The sequence below is a fragment of the Poecilia reticulata genome, chromosome 15, assembly GCF_904066995.2.
Source record: "Poecilia reticulata chromosome 15, P_reticulata-male-v2, whole genome shotgun sequence".
In the NCBI taxonomy this organism is placed as follows: Eukaryota; Metazoa; Chordata; class Actinopteri; order Cyprinodontiformes; family Poeciliidae; genus Poecilia; species Poecilia reticulata.
The window spans coordinates 21,089,077-21,107,106 of NC_088844.1; the positions used below are offsets into that span (position 1 = coordinate 21,089,077).

Sequence of the window (18,030 nt, forward strand, 5' to 3'; positions counted from 1 at the left end):
AATTGATTAATCATGATTCATCTGAATAATTGCTTCAGCTCTAAAACAAATACAAGTCGGTGTGTGTTACTATGGATGAGTGAAAATTCACAAAACTACAAACTTGTTTTTAAAAAAAAATAATTTCACCCTGAAAAAATCTGCATTTTAAGTAGAAAAGAACAAAATCAATATGACATATTCAAGATTGGTGTATGTTAACTTCTGACCCGCGCCGCAAACTAATGCACTTTTTATGCGTGTCTCAAAAGTTCAGTTTATCTAGTGGCTCTTTTTTTTTACATTTATTGAATAGTTTAATGTTGTCTTTCTTTGAGCTATTATCATCACTTTCCCTTTAGCCTAATCTAGGATATAAATTTTAAATAGCGCTGACCTTCCAGCAGAAAACTTGCTTCAGCACATGAAAATGATCTGAATTCAATAAGCATTAAGTGGAAGACTGGCGCAGACTGACAGCATCAGCTCCAGACAGGAGGCTTCCAAAAACCTACGGGCATATTCATTCCACTCAGCCCATTTTCCTCCTCTATCGTAAACACACACACACGCACCTATGCACCCACATACACACGCATACACACGGATGGAAATGAACACAAATAATAGCTCTGCCTCTCTTGCACAGCAGTCTCACAGTTCCTAAATCTCATTTGCTACACTCTGTGGATAAAGAGGTGTGTGAGCAAACAGCCGATTTAAAACCAGGCAAATTTGCAGAGCTCAGTTTTCTGAAAGCATCAAGCCCCACCTGGTCACTTTGCTAACAGAGTACAAGAAAAACTACCCAGAAAGTAAGATGCCATCTTCAGCTATTGTGTGCCACTATTCCCATGAATAGATTCTGTCTGTCTGTGCTCTGAAAGGCTGAAGGAGGAGCTCCACAAAGCTTGGAGCTCCACTGTAGGATACAAGGAAGGTCAACGGCTTCTCCAGGCTTAAACCAGGATGAACCCATCATCCTGTTTCCATCTCTGTCTTTGAAAACTCTGGCTCACATGTACTTCTTCCTCAGCCAATTCCTGAACTTACAGTTCACTTCTTACCTGTGAAAAAAGATGTCTTTCATCTGCAGTCAGCTAACAGTCACTTTCTGTCATAAAGTACAAGGGTGCTCGGAGAAAGCCACAGCAGCAGGACAGATTATCTCCATCAAAAACACAAAAATGTTCACGCTTTCTGTCAGTAAGTGATTGTAAAATTGTGGATTATTACAAGAGAAATTGACAGGTTGATTTTGTGCCCAAACTACCAATTACACTTGACAATCAGTGAAGATTTTACAACGACTGACACACACTGGCTCGCATCTGTGTCCTGGCCGACTGCACTCTTATCTTGGCTTGGAGCCCAGAAGAAGCAGGACGTTACCTTGAAACATACAAGTCATATGAGAAGAAGCCAGCAGATCTTCTGAAGGAGCAAGTAGAAAAAGACTATCTGTCAAAGGTTACAGATTGCCTGACTACTGTGAAGTCTATAAACAAAACCGATGCCATAACCTTGCTATCCACACACACACACACACATATATATATATATATATATATATATATATATATATATATATATTTTACAAAGACTGACACACACACACACACATATATATATATATATATATATATATATATATATATATATATATATATATATATATATATATGGAAATAGACTCCAACAGTCATTGCATACACACTCACACCTATTGGCAATGTAGAGACACCAATTGATCAATGGTAGGAAGGTGGAGTACCCAGACAGAAACCACGCATGCACAAGGAGAACATATTAAATTCCATATTGTGGATATTCTTCAAATTAAAAACGCTTATCTCGACAAAGCTTCACCCTGAAGCTTCAAAGTCTCATCAAAAGCGTTGCTTCTCATCCATGATCGTTTCGTTTGGTAAATTTCTGCTCACAGCTAATCTGTTTTCACCCTGGCAGCAGCACTGAAAATGGGTCTGGAAATCGCTTCTGGATAAAGATGCCTCATTACAGAAGAATTACCAGAAACTATTCAATCTTTAACTGACTGGAATCAGAAATACTACAGTAATTTCTAGGCTGTAAGCTGCTACCATTTTCACACTATGTAGCTAGTATACGGTTTTTGAAAGTCTGGACTGCTGTGTGGTGAAGAGGAGTGCACAGGATTAAGAGCAAGACAGAAGTGACACTGAGAGCGACGACAAAAGAGAGGCTGAGAGAGTGTGTGTGAGACCAGGGACGCCTGCCGGATATTATCGGAGGCCCACACAAAAACCGTCACTGCACCTGACCCACATGAACACAACCACATCCTCAACGCGCATCGTGTGTGTGGCGCACAAAACCACCACCACCTGACCCACACAAATATAGGCCACATGTATGCCACACATAAACATTGAATCTGACCCACACAAGGACATATACACACAATGTGACCCAGGCACACACATACACATATGCCTGTATAGCCTAGTATTGACAAGTTACAGTACAAACCAAAAAAGGAAAGTGAAGTCTCTTCCTGCTGGTTCCCAGGCTCAGGTACTACACTATTCTTTTAGGCAGATATTTTGGTTTAAAAGTCTGTTTACTTATTTTTTAGTTTTAGTTAGCTTCACTGTACAGTTGTACAGTTATAGAAAAAGTGTCAGCCAGCAAATAACCAATTAGACAATTAGATTTTTGTTTAGGATGGTTTAGGATGTACACAGACAAACTTAAAGGATGTTTTTGGGAATAATAATAATAATAATAATAATAATAATAATAATAATAATAATAATAATAATAATAATAATAATAAAAATTATATATATATATATATATATATATATATATATATATATATATATATATATATATATATATATATATATATATATATATATATATATATATATTTACTTTTCCACTGCAGGAACCAAGGCGCAGATATATATATATATATATGTTTTTTTCCACTTCCTACTTTACAAGGTATTATAAGAAACACAACAAAGTTTTACATCTGCAAAGCACAAGAAGAATAAAAAAACATAACAATGTTAGAGACGTTAGATCAGTGATTATGGTCTAGACTGACAGAAAGGCACGACTGTATGTGAAAATAACTGCATGTCAGGATGTGTCAGAGCACTCAACTGTTTTCACTTCGGGTTCTCTGAAAATAATCAGAAAAGCTTTAAAGTTGATAAGTGAATGATTTTCACTCAAAGAGAGTACCCAGGCAATTACATTGCAAGAATTTTGATGATTTCAGGACAGGCTGTGCAAATAACATCTTCCACCCCATTCCTGATTGATTTGTACAGTCCCACAACATATGGCAGGAGAATACAAATACTGTGCATCCTGCACTGAGGGTTGTGCAATGCAGAGCTCCAGAAGAAAATCAAAATGCATTAACGTGTAGTGATTTGCAAAATTAATAATACATTTCCACCTGTTTTGCACATCTAGAAACTGAAAGGTTTTGTCTAATCTTCATGGTAGAGCTGCTCCTTTGTGACTTGCCTTGTAAGAGAGAGTCTTCAGCATATTAAATAATGTTATTACATGTAATAGTGGTAGTCTCGTTCTGTATAAGTTCATATTATACATATATGCATGATTTTCTATGCTCACCCAGCAATTTCAACAATGGTATCAGGGGGAAATGTGACAACGCTACACCTTTATGATTACATCTAACACAATATATTTGCACCCTGCTTTAATTTCTACTTCAGTCCATCAAAGTCAGAAGTCTAAAGCAAAAACTCTTTAGATTTATAGTGGTTGTTGATTTGATCAAATCAACAGACAAGTCATGAGTGGCAAGTTATGGGTACATTTTTGAGCTAGCTATTTCCAACTTTTGTAAATTCTGCTGCCTATGAGCCACCTACTATGTGTCCAACTTCCACAGATAAATAGCTTCACTTGAACAAGTAGAAACCTTGGCTATACTAACAAGAAACACTTGGGAAAACAATCGCAGTTGCTATGTTCAATACTATCGTCCCTCACATTCGACGTCCGTTAAGGGATCTTGGAGTAGTTGCAAAGGGTCAGAACTTTATTTGTGTTTACAATGATTTTTTTTTTTTTATGGGGTGGGACACCATTATGAACGGGGGGCCCTGTCCCCTGTGTCCCCCCCCTAGGGTTTCCACCTATGCATGCATCAGTCAAAAAGTAGCAGTTTTCTGTTCATAGTCTGGCCAGAGTCGGCCCTGCTAAATTAAACACAATCAGAGCTGCAAGTAGGTGTAAATGCAAGTGAGCACAAACAACTTGGGCAGTTAACACATCTCAACCCGATGCTTAACAATGCACGTGAACTGCAATCAGCGCGATCCTCCCCTCCTCTCTCCCTTCACTAAGCCGTCGCCTCCACTCTTTCAGACTCTGAAATCTTTGTCAATAACCAATTGTGTTGTCCCCCCACTAAATCCCCCCACGCCCCTCACCCTCGCTCCTTTTCTCTTTGTCCGGCATTGATCGGTCCGTGTTCAAACATCGGCTGAAAACACAGCCTGTCAGTCTTCAGGCATGACGGGCGGGAGAGGAAGAGACTAGATGGGAGGAGAGGTCTGCATGTTCCCACTCTGTGCAGTATGTGTGTGTGTGTGTGTGTGTGTGTTTTCTGAGCCCTGCAGGAGTGCACAGTTTAATTAAAATAAGAACACTTTTGGATAACAGAGGTAGGAGACACAAACAGAAAAACAAGTTCTGCCTCAGTCGGCCCGACGTGTCTCACTGTAACATAATGGAGCCAGGAGTTTAAAGCAGAACCTGTGATTTTGAGCCAGCATACAAACATCCATCACAGCTCAGCAGCTGGCAATTTGTGCAAAACAGAGGAGCCTTAAAGACGCGAACTCCTCGCTGTGCAGCACAGCAAGTCTTTTATTACTCTAATGACAGACAGATAGACACCAAACACTGGCTTCTCGCTATTCTTCCTCTCAGAGAACAATCATGTGAACACGCACGCACACAGCCACACTGGAGATGACAACCCATGCTTATGCGGCACCATTCTCACTCTATTTATGCATGCTGAATTCGACCAAAGGTGAGGCGGTCCCTTCCATTGTGTGGCCCGGTCCAGCTGGGAGACGGAAGGAAGGAAACATTAGGGATGGAGACAGGGTTGCCAGATCGGACTGACGGTTTCCATCCCAAACACAACGTAAAACCCGCCCAACTCCAAAAAAAAGGCCCAAATCTCAACCTCTAATGAAACACAAGTTTATAGCGCTAGAGTCATATATATGCATAAACACAATCTCATATGTCCTCTACAATTCCCAACACTTTTGGTTGTCCTTTTTTATCTTCTGACCAGATACCATTAGGATTTTACTCTTTAAATACAATGAGACTTGAATGTTTTGTGGCACTATCTCCTTTTAAATCATGATGTTGCAGTGTAATGTCTGTTTTACAAAACTACGCCTGATTAATTGATCACTAATCACTGACGATGACACATTTGACAAATTCTAGACATTTCAAAGTAAATTAAATAATAACAATACAATTTTGTGCTTTTCAACTTTTTCTAAATTATTTTCACTTGAACACTTTCTAAAAAAAAAAAAAAAAAAACGTAAAATGTTGTTAAAGCAGCCCAAATTCTAACAATCCACCCAAAGCTGTTTTTTTCAGCCCGTATTCAAAAGGAACCCAGTTGGGTGGAAATCCACCCAATCTGGCAACCCTGGATGGAGATGGGAGGGAATGTGGGAAAAGGTGACAGGCTGGGAAGACAAGAGGCGCTGGCCAGAGACGGGTCAAAGAGGAGAGACGTACAGCGGCGGATCGCTACAGCATCTGGCAGGGCGAATGAATCATGTCTGTCCCCGTCTCCCGTCTGACTGAAACTCTCTCTGTTCTTGTCTCTTTGTCTTTCTCCACCCTTTACCTCTCATTCTCACACACACAGACACACGCACGCACACACGGATGACTGTAATTTTCTTACCCCCAGTGCCTCTAGCCAGAGTGGAGTCTAAAGCATCTGTACTTTATCATTACCTTTACAGAGTTAGTCATTACTGTCCCCTCCAGTGCCCTCGCTATCCCAACACTGCACTCTGAAGAGGAGGAACAGGAGGAAGAGGAGGTGGGGGGCACGCAGGAGAGAATAAAGCAGGAAGAGGAATACTTTGAAGCAGCCAAACAACTGAGACGCACCATAACAGACACGAGGTCAAGCTGCATTTGGCAGGATCAGAAGATTTTTTTCCTTTTTTCTTCCTTTAAGTATCCTATGAGGTCAAAAAGAAACAAACAACAGCATCCCCCCCCCCTCCTTCCGCCTGCGACTCTGGAGTACTCTTCTTTTTGCCCTCCCTTGACACCAGTCCTCCTTCCCTCCAGCCTGCTGGATTCAAAGCTTTTGGTCGAGCTCTAGTAGACTTCAAATGGTATTCTATGACCTTATCTGAAAACACACACAGAGATATGCAGTGCCTTGGAAAAGTATTCGCATTGGATAAGTCGCCAGTCCAACACACAAACAGAACAAACAATGATGGATCTTCTTGATGCAAGGTACCAGTGCTACCAAATGCAGCGCTGTGCAGCCAGACCAGTTTGATATTAAGTTGTCTCCTGAGCACCACTAACGACTGTCCAAGTAACAATGGATCCAGAACCTCCCCACTGTAGCCTTGAATGTGTGTTTAGAACTGCTTTTTGTTCCCAGTTTCTTACAGGTTTTCTTTTATGATTTTCATGTTTTTAGTCACTATCCCCACAAACCTTGCATCAAGGGTGTTCAGCTCGAGTCCTTCGGTGCTTTTCTTGTTTGAGATGTCTCCAACAAAACTGAACTCATGTCAACATTCCCTCCTCCGTATGTCATTAAGTTCTGTAGAGACCTGGAGTGAACCATTTATGTAGATGTATTGAAACAGGGAAGCATTTACAAAATAAGGAATGGTAGCTTTTAATGACTGGAGTCGTTCTCAGGTCCTACCAATCTCAGTCCTTTTCCATCTCATAGATCTCTTGACCAAACCCCAACCTTAAACACAGACTACCTTGATAAGTTGTTGCCTTCTAAATTGTTAAATGTTATAATGTTATTCTCTCATCAAAAACATACCTGATTTGACACTTTCAGGCATGTTTAAGGAATCCTTGGATCTCCTGCAGCAGCTATATGGGGGTACCGCATTTTCCACACTATAAGGCGCACCTAAAAACCTTCAATTTCCTCAAAAGCCGACAGTGCGCCTTATAACCCGGTGCGCCTTGTATATGGACCAATATTGAGCCACAACAGGTCTAGCAACTATGGTAAGCAGCCGCCGACTTCATTTTCCCCCGTAGACGAAGAAGTGCGCGGTGCATGCTGGGATAGTTGTCAGAACGCTGGTTTGTTAATAAAGTTTGATAATACATTTAAAGCCAGGGGGGAGGGGCGGGGGAAGAGAGACAGAGACTGCGGCGGCAGCGTGTCAGTTGGTCTGTGTTACCCAGAAAGCAGTTGGGCACAATATCACAACACCGTGTGTGAAACAATGACTGGGGCAGCCTACTATATAAAGAACTCGGGGACCACTTCTTTACAAATGTGGATGTGTAATAATAGAGTACGGAACAAGTTGGCAACCCAAACTGAAGCGTCTATTCTATGCGCCTTTTATATGAAAATTAAAAAGTTTTAAAATAGGACATTCATTGAAGGTGCGCCTTATAGTGAGGAAAATACGGTACCTAAATACTTACATCTACACAAAGCTCCTCTTTGGAGCTGTAGCCTCCAGCCGAGCTTCTGCCTCACGGAGCAGTAGCAATTAGCAAACACCTGGTGTAACCGCGAGTCTGCTGAGCTTATCATAGGAACTTCTTAGTCAAACGTTTCTAAGAATGGTTGTAAACGGCTTATTGGAGGAGCATTCTACTTATAATGTGTGGGATAGAGTTGGATGTTCTTAAGGGGGCAGAAATTATGTGAAATTGACTTGTGCTAGTTATATTGTTATGATGTTACTCCCTCATCAAAAACATACATAGTGTTACTGTGATTCTTTAATGCATGTTTGATAAATCCTTTACTTTCCCTTGGCAACCATTCAGCTGTGCAAAACGCCTGTTTGGACCTATGGACTCAACACATATATTTACATATATTTTTGCACCTTGGCTGAAAAGTCACATTTTAGTCTCACCTTCTTCCACAAGTTTCCTACATGGCATCTTGCATCTCTTCCCTAAAAGTCGCAATTGTGCAATGCACAACAGATCATCCCACCTGAGCTAACGCTCTCTGAAGATCCTCCAGAGTTAGTAAGGCTAGACTCTGTTTACCACTTCCATGAGGCAGCTGGTTGCACATTACAGAAACTGTTTATCCTTCACTTATGCTTCACAACTATTGACTAATACGCGTAACTGTAATCATGGGTTCACAATCTAAAATTGCAATAAATACTTTGAAGATCTAACACGACAAAATGCTTTTGCAAGGCACTATTAGGTGGAAGTGTAGCCCACAGCTACTGCAGGAAGCACAAACGCCTGGATGAGTCCATTAGGAACAAACAGATTTTAAAGGCAGTCATATTATAAAAATGCTCCTGGTGACAGACGCCAATTAATACAGTGATCAGCAGCCATTATGTAACATCGATTGACTGAGCATATACATCATCCTCATCCAATCTACCTCATTACCGTCTCTCTTGCGAGGACGCCCCGGGGTGCGAGTCTCGCACACCGAGTCTGGTCGAAAGAGACAGAGATGGATGAAGGGAGGCAGTCTCTCCTTGCCTGCCTTAAAGGACAATTACGCTGAATGATTGATATTCACACTGACCTCATCTTCATCAGCCTGAAAGAAACTCAGGGCTGCAGGAGAGAGGAGAAACCAGCAGGGGAAAAGATGAAGAGAGGAACACGTGAGGACGGGTGGGGGAAGGGACGAGAGTTGAGGTTTGAGAGAAGTTCTGATGGAAAAAACTGTATTTTTCCGGGGGTGGACAGCTTCAGAGTGCATATGCATGTTGGCATCGGGTGACAGGAGTGAGGGTTGATTCGACAACATCACTTCCACCTCAACAAAGACAGGAGGATCATGAGGAGTCATGCAGTTCGCCATCTTTGCGCACTTAAATCAACACGGTTTTAAGCAGCCCTTTTCAGGCTAAGGAGGGGGGCTGAATTGGTCATCTTTTTTAATGGGAAAAGTCATTAATTCAGTCAGTGAGTGACAGAAATGCCATTATTTTTATGCCATCAAGAGGCGACAGGAGGCAGGAAGGAGAGGGTGACTCCCTGCTATGATGAACACAAATTGAACCTCTTCAGATTCTCTCAGGAAAGCTTCCACGTGTTGGCCCTGAGAGCTCTGCTTCTGCACCAAGACGCTCGCTAGAGGTGGCTCCATATGGCTCTGCAGTCGGCTTCTTTATACTCAGCATGAACACTCTCTAACGAAGAGATTTCTCAAATCGACAGGCGCATAGCTTACTCTTCTCATCCTCAATGATTGATACTTCTGCCTATATAATTTTAAAGGAGCTATACTGTGCTTTCCACCTGGTGCAGAAACAGAAACGAGCAGGTCATCTTTTCAAATAAGGGCAATCCTTGTGCATAAAACTGAAATGTTTCACCAAATATTTAAGCTATGTAAAACTGAAATATTTGGTGAAATATTTAGATTTCACCAAATATGAAGGATGCTTACCATATGCATTCTCCGTATGGTGAGCCCAATCTAAACACAAAGACAGTTTAATGATGTGGAGACGCCTTTTTTTTTTTTTTTTTACAAAATGCTGGTCTTTTCTTTTCTCTTTGAGATGTAGCTCTCTAAAACTAAAGAGGAAGGATGCTTTAAATATCAAAGCTGATCCTAAATTGTTCCTGCACACTTGGTACTGGGTGCACATGCAGGGACATTGATCATGCAACAGCCTCCCTTTAGATCTCAGCATGCAAAGCAGGAGGTGGAGAATGTGAGAGAAAAAGTAGTAAAAATAAAAGTGAATACTCTGCTCTCTTTTATTTGTGTAAATAGAGGTTACATAAACTAAAACCAACTTTATATTACAGCAGAATTAACCTGATGGGGGCTCTGGAAGGGAAATGTTGGGAAATGTCAAACGTATTATAATAAACAAAAGCTAGAAAAATATGGCAATCTAAGTATCTTTACTTGGAACATTCAGTTGATATAAACTAAGCCTGTGTTGTCAATTTAATTGCAAAATACTATTTTTGTTTTTATAAAATAGATCTGCAAACCATTAGAGATTATAACCAAAACAATGGTTTGTTTTCACAACTAAAATATTTTTGAATTTTCAATTTTCTAGATCTAGAGTTTTTTCTGTGCATTTTGGGAACAATAACAGGAGTTGGGTCACTTTTTGTTAGGAAATGGTTAAGTTATTTAGCTAAGTTTTCAAATATTTCTGACCAAGTCTGCTACGTCTTTGTAACTGAGTCTGCAGTGGTGTAAAAGTCAAAAGCTGAAACCAAAGGTAGGAAGACACTGAACTGACATTCAGGATTTTCTTCCTCGACTTTTTTACATGACCATAAAATGCATTTACACAACCCTTTTCAGATTACTTTTCTGCTACATCTTCAACAAAAATGGTTCCTCTGTGTTCTGGTATATCGATACCAAGGTTTCAAATCGTTCTGGTTTCAAATCGCTACAATTTTCCATCATAACATTCCTGTAGTTTAAAGTTCTTGTAGTGAAACATCAGAGAAAGTGCTGGAGTGACACGTTCTCATTGTCTCAATAGAGCATAAAGTATTTCTATAATCAGTCTCCCATCCCCTGCTACTGTGCACTGCTGGTCAGCTGGCTTAAAGGTTTTACTAATTGAGAACAACCTAAAGGTTTGTTTTATAAATTGTAGCTTAAAGTATAAATCAAAAATAACAAATATGCAATATATAACTGTAATAATCAATGTTGTGTAAGTTTTGCAAAAATGGGAGTAAATGTTGCTTTTCTGTTTTTAATAAAAGTCAAACAATTATGTTATTCCTTTAAAAACAACATGGTATTTTTAGACATGGTTGTCATGGTCATGCTAAGTAGACAATCAGAAGAAGCTCAGTCTATCAAGAGGAGCGCTTTAAATAAATAGGAACTAAAATAGAGCCAAGAGGCAGATTGTGACAGTAAAGAAAGTTTAAAACTAATTTAAAAAAAAGTTATATTTACCCACAAGTGACTCATTGTATCTTAGATAATTTAAACCTTTTGCTGTAACATTAAAGTCTGCAATCTGCTCCACTAAGCTCTCCCACATCCGCTGCTTAATTAAACACTTTGCCAGAAACTACACCAGGTGCTGCTGTTCAATTAAAAGCTACAGTGTTACTTTTTTTTTTTGTGCATTCCTGCAAACAACTCTGAAGCTAAACATTTTCAGAGGTTGCAGTCATCGGCAGTGTCCTGCATTGATTATGCTCAGACAGAAAGAGGTAAGCGACCGAGGGCTGGAAAGCAGATTGGCAGAGGGGAGAAGGCCAAGCAGGTGATGGAGATGCACAGTGACAGGAATGCTTCGCTTGTCCATCCAACATGTCTGGGTGGCATGAGGAGAGAGCCTAGGGACGGGTTAACAACACACACACACACAAAAGCACACACACGCACAAAAGCACACACAAACTCACGCAACAATTGCAGAGGGTTGCAAGACCTCATTTGCAGACCTGCTTGTAAATAGAGTGTAATCCCACGCTCGTAGCTGCAAGGTGTGTTGCTCCAGAAGCCTCTAATTGTACATGAAGTGTGACCTGCCCTTTTTCAAAAAAGAGCTCCTCTACCCTGATTTTTTCCCACAGTGACATAATAACGCTTAATCAGCCACGTTGGAGGGGAACGCCATGTGGGATCCCACCAACACACACGTGTAAACATGCTATCCAACCTCATGGTTACAGAAGGCAAATAAGAGACAATTAAAGAGAGGAGTGAGTGGTATTTTTCTCTGATAACTGGGCGAATGCGGCAGCATTTGTTTTTGTTTCACTATATATACACTGCTATAAAAAATCATTTTCCTCTCTCAGGTTCACTTTTTATCATTTAAATGTATCAGATTATCAAAAAATCTTGAAAGATAGCATGATTGTGCAAAAAGTAGTTTTCAAATGATTATTTCATTTATCAAAGCAGAAAAAAAAGTTATTCATACCAACATTGTGAAAATGTAAACATCTTCCTCATTAAACTATGAATCTACTATCATTGATAACATTTTCAGAAAGTTGAGTTCAATTTTATTAATCACATCTAGGCCTGGTTTCTGCCTGTAGAATCAAAAAATCTCTTTTGTAGAAACTGCATGAAGAAGGCCTGAATGTCTCAAGAAAGTAAAAATCATGTCCGATCTAAAGAAAGTTTGACTTGTTGACCAATTGACTAATCCTCAAGTGACTGTAAAAAAGCTAGAGCAGAATTCAAAGAAAAGACTGGGCAGGCATTGTTCAAAAATGGCAGAAGTATCGAGCCAAAACTACTCAAATATTGTTTTGAAAATAAAAGTAAAACAACTTCCTATTGATCTTCACAACTTTAGGGAGAATACTCTATTACCAACATTTTTCTGAAGGTGTGGGTCGCAGTATACTATCTGAAGTAAAACTAACATATTTACCAAAAGTAAAACATAGTGGTGGTAGTTTGATGGGTTGGGTCTTCTTTGCAGCTTCAGGAGATGAACAGGTTGCTGTAAGAGATGAACTTGTGAACCATGAATCCCATTCAAAGTTTCCCATTCAAAAATCTAAATAAAAGTTTAGCACTGGTCTAGTCAAACTGTCAATTTAAGTCTTATTGAGATCCTAAGCAAGTCATTCATGATGACAAAAAATAAAAACCTCCATCAGTTCTTCACAGCTGCGTGAAAAACGAACTTGTTGGCAGTCGTTACTATCACTGGTGGCACAACCAGTTATTAGGTTTATGAAACAATTTAGTTCTTCACATAGAGCCAAGTCCATCTGGATAGTTTTCTTCTTCAATAAATAAAATGATAATTTAAAAAATTGCATTTCGTATTTTCTCAGATTATCTTCGTCTCATATCAAATTTGATGATTGCAGTAATTTAAGCATTTTAAGAAGCAAAAGAAGAAATCTGTAGGATGACACATGCTTTTTCCATATAATCTGCGGATGGAGTGTGTGTGTGTGTGTGTGTGTGTGAGAGAGAGAGACTATGGATTATTCTTACTCAGAGTAGATTCAGCAGACAGTCTCCTCCAAGTAAGACGCTGTTTTTAAGAGTGTGGGTGAATGTGACTGTGGGTGCTCTAAGATGATTTGTGCTTTTTTTCTATATAGCTTCAACTCCCCTGCTGAATTTGAATAGAAAGAGAGAAAGAGAGAGAGAGGCTGAAAGTGGGCACTGTCGCAACTAGGGGGCGCCACCCCCCATGGAGCTCATTAATCACTGCCCATCAAAAAACGGCCCTGTGCTGTTTGTGTGCGCCCTGATGGCCACCTACGGCATGGGAACACGGGTGTGCAGCAGAAGTACTATCAATCACTATCAGAAGTGGAGACTGGGAGAGCAAGAAAAGAAAGGGTGAGGGTGAAGAGGGGGATGAAGAGCCGGAAGAGTGGGTGAGACAATGATGTTTTGCTATTATCCTCTCTAAATTACAGACCAATGTCACGGCTATTATACATGGAGGTCAAACTCGATGGTGCACAATGCGACCGCTTCCCTTCCGGGGTGAGGCTCTGTGTTGAGACGCCATAGCTCCAAAGCTGCAGATCCACTCCACAGTGGCCAGTTGCCATGGCAGGAGTCCACAAGGAGGCGGCGTCTCAAGAGGCCTGCATGTAGACTACACAACTGTGATGTAAACACTGCAGCTGCACTGCAGTCCATTTTGTTTAAAATCTGCCCTTGTTGCTGTCTCTCCGTAAGCACAAACAGCGAATAGGTGAGCAGTGGAGTGGGATGAGTGTTTGGGAGCCGGGGTTGTTTAAATGACCGTAATTACATGAGAAGATGAGCTGCATTCCTTCCTGAGGGCAGGCTGATTACAGGCCTCTCCTCTTAGGGCCCCTGTAATTACACACCCTATCCTGGCTACCCTCCCCAAATAAGCGCCTCACCCTCCACCCCACGGTATTTGCATGGGTGAGGCTACAGCCCCCACCCCTCACTCCCATGTGTCCTCTGATCCACCTTTCTTTAACTTCTGCAACACTCTGCTTCCACCTCCTTTTGCCTCTTTCATGCTGACCGCTTTGATTTTCTTCTAAAAAAATGTATTTATTTAAGATTTCTTGGTGTTAAAATAAATGATATAATCCAAATATTAAAGCTGAAGCAGACATGTCTCTATTGGAATAAGGTGGAGGCTAGTGCTAAATGCCAATCAGCGCTAATGGCCGGCTCTTGACAAGAGACAGCTCCTGCCCTAAGGCTAAGTCTCGGCTCCTTCCCACCAAATTTCAGTCTCTTTCACACTCAGAGTGCATGTGGGTGTGTTTAGATGACACCTTCAAATAAGCAGGTTCATGAGTGTCGTTAATTTTAATGACGAACCGCATTTTTCAACACTGTTGTAAGAGATTGGCAAATGAACGGGAAATAAACAGCTCAAGAAAACCAGTAAGTTCCCAGCAGTCGGTGAGCTGGAGGCACAGACAGCTAGGCTTCACGCACAAACCGAAATCTGAAGGCAACAAAACTTTCCCATTAAAAAAAAAAGACAGAATTCATGTTCGAGACGCCGTCTTTAGGCAGCTTAGCATTATGCTGTGTTCAGTCAGTAGGCGTGAACTACGATTGTGAGAGGAAGGTCTAATGCATCACAACATATGTGTTTTTTATTATATGATACGACAACCCAGCTGCCCCAGGAGACAGGGGAAGACGGCTGTATCAAACTTCCTGTACAAATCACATCAGACACCCGAGCAGGTGATAATGAAGTCGGAGGAGAGCGTTAGAGGGGGGCTTATGGAGCTGCAGAGTGGGAGAGAGATAACTAAAACATCACAGGGAGAAGACGGATGGATTAAATATGAAAAGTCTTGATCTCTTGGAGCATTACGGAGACGGAGAGCAGAAGGGAGGGAGACAGAAATAGAGCCAGTTGAGGAGTGATGCTCAGGGAAAGAAGAAGGACACGAAAATGGGAGAGATGGTGAATGTGTCCCAGCTAAAGTTAGGGAATGATGGAGAGGAGGAGGACGATTAACAGTGAAGATGTGGCTGTGCAGCCATGCAGGAGGGAAGGAAGGAAAGTAGTTAGGAAGAAAGAAAGGAAGGTATGAGGAGATGTAGAAACACTCCCGAGGTGTGGACTGAGTGTAACTCTTGAATGGTGAGCGTAAATACGTGAGCAGTGGGCACCGGCCACGCTCAGAGACGCCAGCTGCCGTAATGTGTTGTGACAGGAGCTGATTCTTGTGACTAACTGCTTTGGCAGCGGAGCTCCTCTGTCATGCTAATGAACAGATGAGGAGATGAGCCGGATTGACAGCGGATCGACGGGCAGCGCTGGTGACCTCTTCCACACACACGCACACACACGCACGCACGCACACACACACACAAGCAGAGGGTTGGACAAACCCACGAGCCGACCTCGCTGTCATAAATGTGCGCTGCACACTAAACACACTGACATCTCCATTCCTGCTAGTTTCCAAGCAAGTGTGACAGAGGTGACAGCCCATGGACAAACGGAGAAAAAAAAAACAAAGCATGATCAAAGCCCACACAAACACAGCAGGGTTGGCGTCACGCCGTTGCTCCATTGCGTCTCCTTGCATCAGAGAGCTCCCCAGATATGCGGTAGACAACAACCGAGAGGCTGCAGGATGGCCTCAGTTGTTTGTGAGCGTGTGAAAAATTGGTAATAAAACTGGGAAATGCCTCGTATCCAAAACATTATGAAAGAGCATTACTATTCTGCAAGCAGCTGCAATAAAGAGGTTTAGAAAATGTGTTTGGGATTTGGATGAAATTATAGTGACAAATTGTCTGGTGAGTGGAATTGGACAATTTTCAGCGTGGCTCAAAAATTCAGTGTTTTTCTGATCAGCGAACGAACCATAGCTGAGAATTACCAGGTCATGCTCACCTCGATACTCTTCAGAGTGGAAGTTGTTACAGAGGGACGAAGATTTCCCTGGCTTCAGGCAGTTAATCTTTGAGGCACAGCAATGGGTGGGGGAGGGGCATCGCTGCATTCCAAACACAGTGGAGAAAATGGAAGATATGTTTGTGGAAACTATGTGGCTTTTTTTGTCTGACTCAAAAAGATGGTGAATGGAAAATGAACAGAGAACATGTACTTTTATGTACATCCACTTTTCAGGCCAGGCTCACCACAACATGCTTCATTGTACCAGAAACACCCAAGTTGTTCGATTTTCCAAATTTAGATTTCTTAGACATGATGTGTGGTGGATTTAGAAATACTGAAAGTTTTTCCTGAAATTTCAGAGGTCAGGTAAGGATCTTTAGTCTTTTAGTAGATAACCGCACTAAGACAGTTTATTCATTTCGTTTTAAAATAGTAAAGCACCGTTCATCTCTGGTAATATTAATAATACATAACCGCTCACTGAAGAAGAGCGAGAAACAAATATTTCAAACACTATGAATTATAATTCTGAAAGAGAAATCAGAATAGGTTTAAATCAATATTAGCAGCTCAGAGCCTTCCAAAACTCAAGATAAAAAAAATAAAAAAAAAACAGCCTAAAATCTCCAAGGTGAAGACATAAAATTGCTGCTTACATCAATAATAGAAGCTTTGAAGTACATTTAGGCAAAAGTCTACTTTTCAAGAAGATTAAAATAAAATGAAAATGTCTGAGATAGAAATAGATGAAGAATGGAAGCAGAGAGACAGGCAGACAAGGATGAGTAAAGATTAGGGCACTAATAGCTTGAAAATCCACGTTGGAGGAGATAGATGACGAGATGTGATGTGGCGATGGCACAGGAGGACAAATGGGGAGGCAGCAGTTAGAGGTGAGATTCAATCTCCCTACTCTGCAGAATGTCAGGGTTCTGCAGGCAAGAGAAGCCCTGTGCAGAGGCTAATGGCTGTTTTATCCTTCTGATCTTTTTCTTTCATTCCCCTTATTCCTCTTCATCATTTGTTCAACATAAATTTCCTCCTCCATGAGCTTAGCTCTTATTAACTGAGCTGATGAACAGAAGAAAGAGACAAGATTTCAAACCAAACCTATAGCTTTAAGGAACAAAAATACTGTCAGTTTTTGATTTGGATTCAGTAATGCCATTAGACACGGGCCAGTATGAGCTTCCCAATGAGATAACTTTAAGTATACACATGTATAAACTTTCTCTGGCATTCAATTAAAAGGATCTTAAAACAATACAATAGCAAATTGTTGCAGTTCTGATAGTGCAACTATTTCATATTTGATGTACTTTGATTTTGGAAACATCCCAAAAGGGCACCTGCCATCGTGATTTTCAAAATTCAACCATAATTTATTCAGTAAAAAAAAAAAATCCAACATCTAAATCTAGACAAAGACGAAAATGTGTCGCTCAGCAGCAAGAGGAAAAATAATTTAAAAAAAAGAGGGAAGGAAAAGGAAATGTCAGTGAACAGCTGCAACAAAAAGCACAAGTCATTCTGACAGAGTATCACTTTTGGTCAGACCAAACTTCTCCCCATTCTTCAATCTCCCTAACGCAGCGTGAAACTGAGAAGTCTGCAGCAAGCAGAACAAAATGGGAACATCTCAGCAACCCCTGCGCGTCTCCGCTTCTCCTCTCAACAAATCTAAATCTTGTTATGTTTCAGGTCAAAATATTGCTGTTTTTCCCCAGTGTGATGAGTCAGCAGTCAGGCATCAATCATTCATGAGCCTCCGATTCCTGTCTTATGTCAAAGTTTTTTTGCGGTTCTCCGCTGCAAGCACATGGTTGTCTCCTTGACCTGAAGGAGAGGACAGAAAGTGGCTCGGACTGGAAAAAGAGGGCATCACAAAGCCTGGAGGGGGGCCGGACCAGAATACGTCTCTGGTCTGGCAGGGTCGGCGGTGACG

General features: G+C 41.1%; 1 protein-coding gene across 3 annotated transcripts in view; it reads right to left on the bottom strand.

The window, feature by feature from the left end:
• Positions 1 to 18,030, bottom strand: part of unc5b (unc-5 netrin receptor B) — a 75,502-nt gene that overhangs the window by 26,438 nt on the left and 31,034 nt on the right. The window lies entirely within an intron of this gene.